General features: G+C 38.4%; 2 pseudogenes; both read right to left on the bottom strand.

Moving 5' to 3' along the window:
* Positions 1 to 1,253: 1,253 nt before the first annotated feature.
* Positions 1,254 to 1,352, bottom strand: LOC132655500 (U6 spliceosomal RNA; annotated as a pseudogene).
* Positions 1,353 to 3,041: 1,689 nt separating this feature from the next.
* Positions 3,042 to 3,972, bottom strand: LOC110542112 (olfactory receptor 6C2-like; annotated as a pseudogene).
* Between the last annotated feature and the right edge of the window lie 487 nt (positions 3,973 to 4,459).

Here is a 4,459-nt window from a genome sequence, read left to right as displayed (position 1 = left end):
GGAGACCGAACTGTCATGGGCTACATCTGTGCAGGGGTTCTGGGTTATCTCCAAGCATGCTACTTGGTTGGACTATCGGTCTCAGGGAAGACCCATGTGCCCAGATGTTTTGGATCTGTTGCTCTCCTTGTGGAACTCCTGTCCCCTCCAGCCAGGTCTTACTAACTCCTACTTCTTTCATAAGATTCCTTGCAATCTCCTCAAAGTTTGGCCATAAGTCAGCATCTGCTTTGCTGTTGAGCATTTTTTAAGTGCTTCTCCAAGCAGCTCAAAGGCCTCAACATGATACCAGATACACTAAATCTATTAGATGAAAAAGTGGGGAAGAAGCTTGAACTCATTGGCACAGAAGACAACTTCCTGAACAGAACAACAACAGCTCAGGTTCTAAGATCAACAATTAAGAAATGATTCCTCTTGATACTAAAAAGCTTCTGTAAGGCTAAGGACAATGTTAATAAGACAAAACAGCAGCCTACCAAATGGAGAAAAATCTTCACCAGCCCCACAGAAGGCTAATATTCAAAATATATCAAGAAATTAAACATCAACAAAGAAAATAATCCAATTAAAAAGGGGGTAGAGAGCTGCACCAAGATTCACAACAAAGAAGCACTTAAGGAAATGCTCAATGTCCTTAGTCATCAGGGAAATGCAAATCAAAATGACTCTGAGATTCCATCTTCCAATGTTTGGTTTTATGTTGAGGTCTTTGATCCACTTGGACCTTAGTTTTGTGCAGGATGATAAATATGGATCTATTTTCATTCTTCTATATGTAGACATCCAGTTAGATCCACTCAATTTGTTAAAGATGATTTCTTTTTTTCATTGTATGGTTTTGTCTAGTATGGCCAATTTTACTATTTTAAGCCTACTGATTATAAGCATGGAGATCTTTCCATCTTCTGATATCTTCTTTAATTTCTTTCTTCAGAGACTTGAAGTTCTTGTCATACAGGTCTTTGACTTTCTTGATTAGAGTTACACCAAGATACTTCATATTATTTGTGGCTACTGTGAAGGGTTTCCCTGATTTCTTTCTCAGTCCATTTGCCATTTGTATACAGGAAGGTTACTGATTTTTTTGAGTTAATTTTCAGCCATTTTACTGAAGATGTTTATCAGCTGTAGGAGTTCTCTGGTGAATTTTTGGCGTTACTCATGTATACTATCATATCATCTTAGAATAACAATACTTTGACTTCTTCCTTTCCAATTGGTATCTCCTTGATCTCCTTTAGTTGTCTTGTAAAAATATGGAATGCTTTAGTGATTTGTGTGTCATCCTTGTGCAGGGCCTGTGCTAATCTTCTCTGTCATGTTCCAATCCAGTTTAGTATTTTTGGCATGTGTTTGTTTATACTAATGGTATTTTGTGTAATTCTATACATGTATGTGTGGATGGCAGACTGCAATTAAAAAATGTCTCAGAATAGTTGGGCAGGATGGCCATACCTTTAATTTCAGCAAGCAGGAGGCAGAGATAAGCAATTCTCTGTGAGTTTCAGGCCAGCTTCAGGACAGTAAGGGTTGTTTAGAGAGATCTTGTCTCAAAATGCCATTTTTTTCTTCAGAATAAGCATTTTCAATTTATTCTTTTTAATGTCTTTTTTTGAAAAAAATATAACACTTAGGATTTTGATTGTTGTTAATTTGATACCCTTTAAATATGAATATTTTTGAGAACTTGTTTGGATGTTCCTAGCAGGGAGCATATCTACTTGATTTTTGACAAAGATGCCAAAACCACACAATGGAAAAAGGATAGTATTTTCAACAGATGGTGCTGGTCTAACTGGATGTCTACATGTAGGAAAAAATGCAAATAGTTCCATACTTACCACCCTGCACAAAACTAAAATCCAAGTGGATCAAAGATCTCAATATAAAACCAGACACACTAAACCTTTCCCCCCAAAGTTATTTTAGTATGTATTAATTTTTTAAACATGCATTAAACCATAATAAGTGTGCATATTCATGAACTATCACATGATATTTTGATACAAGAGCAAACTTTGTAGTAGCCAAATCAGGATTAAAATTTGTTTCTTCAAACATTAATAATTTATACATGATAAAAACATTCAAATTAATTTTCAAGCTTTCTGAATTATGTAATATGCTATCATTATCTACATAGTCACCAAACATGCAATAACTCACTGGAACTTTTGACTTTTACCTACCTGTAATTTAGTCAAAAATTTCCCAGCATTGTCTTCCTCATTCCCCTCTCCAGCTTCTGATAACCACCATCCGATTCTCAACTTCTCCGAGACCAGTCCTTTTATAATCCACACATCCGAAAGACACTTGCCTCTCTGAGCTTGACTTTTTGTAGCACAATTACCTCTATCCCTCTGCATTAAAAATGACAGAATTCCATTTTACTGTCAAAAGTATTCCCTGCTCTGCATGTGCAGCATTCTGATTGTGTTCTCACTGGCTTGTCCCATTCCTCCTTTCTGTCTCTGAGCACAGGGCACATGGGGGAATCGTATAAATTTTATTTTTTGGTTTCTGTCCTCCTCTGTGTTTAGGACCTAAATAGTGCCTACCATTTAATAAATTAGTGAATAAATCAATTGAATGTTTTGGACTGGAAGAAACAATGACTTGTGTTTTGCTGAAGATGTAAAAATCTTTTGGCAATTACTTCTCTATCGTTTTGTTTTACTTTATTATTTTTTGGTATATTTTTTTTGAGGCAGGGTTTCTCTGTGTAGCCTTGGCTGTCCTGGACTCACTTTGTAGACTAGGCTGACCTTGAACAGAGATCTGCCTGCCTCTGCCTCCCTGAGTGCTGGGATTAAAGGCTTTTGCCATCACACCTGACTTGTTTTGGTAGTCTTAATTGTAAAGTGAAACAGGGGTTATGATTTCTGAAAGCTGTTAACACACTTGGAAGCATGTGATCCCAAAAGAGGTTTGTGGGAGCAGGAATTTCGTTGACCACAGTGACCAAGAGTGTTCAGGAAAAGTTAACTTGACCCAGAAGTTGGGAAGTTTACCACCCAAGTTTATTGAGTTTGATCTTATTTGTTGGAAAACATTACAATTCTTTTTACTGAGGCACAGAAGGCTTGCTTGACCTGCCTATTCCTAAGTGTGTAGATGAAGGGGTTTAGCAGAGGGGCAAGGGATGTAGTGAGAACTGTCACACCCTTGTTAATGGCCACCTCATCCTTAGCTGAGGGCTTGATGCAGATGAAGATGCAGCTGCCATAGGTGATGGAAACCACCATCATGTGGGACGAGCAGGTGGAGAAGGCTCTTTTCTTCTGTTGGGCAGAAGGGAATCTAAGAACTGTCTTGATAATATAAACGTAGGAGAGGATGACACACACTAGCGTTATAATGAGTGTCAGCACAGCACAGATGAGAACTGTCTGCTCCATCAACCAAGTGTCTGAACAAGAGATTTTTAGGAGAGGAGAAGCATCACAGATAAAATGATCAATGATACTGGAATCACAGAAGTCCAGATTTAGGCCGAGGCTAAGAGGCAGAATCAAAATCCATAAACCAGCGACCCAACAGCAAAACACAAGCCTTCTGCAGACTGCGGCGTCCATGATGGTCATGTAGTGCAGTGGCCTGCAGATGGCCACATAGTGGTCGTAGGACATGGCAGCCAGGAGAAAAAATTCAGTTACGCCGAAGAGATCAGTAAAAAATACTTGGCCGACACAGGCATTACAGTAACTGTTTTGTCACCTGTTACTATGCTATACAGGTATCTGGGGATGCAGATGTGAATGAGATCTCCAAGACAGCAAAGTTTTTAAGGAAATAGTACATGGCTGTTTTAAGGTGAGGATCCACTAAGATGAGGGAGATGATGGCTAGGTTTCCAGTTATGCTCAGTAAATAGGTAAAGAAGAGAAAGATGAAGACAAACGCCTGCAGTTGCTGGTCATCTGTCAGTCCCAGTAAGATGAAAGTTGTGACAGTGTGGTTCCTCATCACCAGGTTCTGGTTTCTTTTAGATCTGCAAGGAACGTTCAGAGACATTTTGATATAGGCTCACAGTTTTAAATTTTCCAGATTAAAAAAATTATTATACCTCTAAAAAATATTACCCTTCAATTTCTACTGTGTAAGGACTTCTAACTCCTGTGGTTCTGCTATCGTTTGATTTTTTTGCGGGGTGTTTTTTTTTTTTTTTTTTTTTTGTGGGGTAGGGGGAACAAAGATATTTTTGGCTCAAGAATTGTGAAAATTGGCTGGAACTTTGTGATGCATTTTCCAAGTGGGTTGCTCCTTTGTGAAGTGCTGAAACAAGCCAGATATGAGATCACTGTGCACAATAAAGTTGTGTCAGGTCTCTATCCTAGTTCTACACTCAAAATGTTTAAATTCAGTCTACTGTAATTTGTGTTTTCACCGTGAAGACTTCCGGACTTAGCATCCATAAATGTACAGTGCCTGTACACTTATCAACTCAGCTATG

The sequence above is a fragment of the Meriones unguiculatus genome, chromosome 7 (assembly GCF_030254825.1).
Source record: "Meriones unguiculatus strain TT.TT164.6M chromosome 7, Bangor_MerUng_6.1, whole genome shotgun sequence".
Lineage (NCBI taxonomy): Eukaryota > Metazoa > Chordata > Mammalia > Rodentia > Muridae > Meriones > Meriones unguiculatus.
The sequence above is the reverse complement of the archived record's forward strand: the minus strand, read 5'-3'. Positions and strand labels throughout refer to the sequence as shown.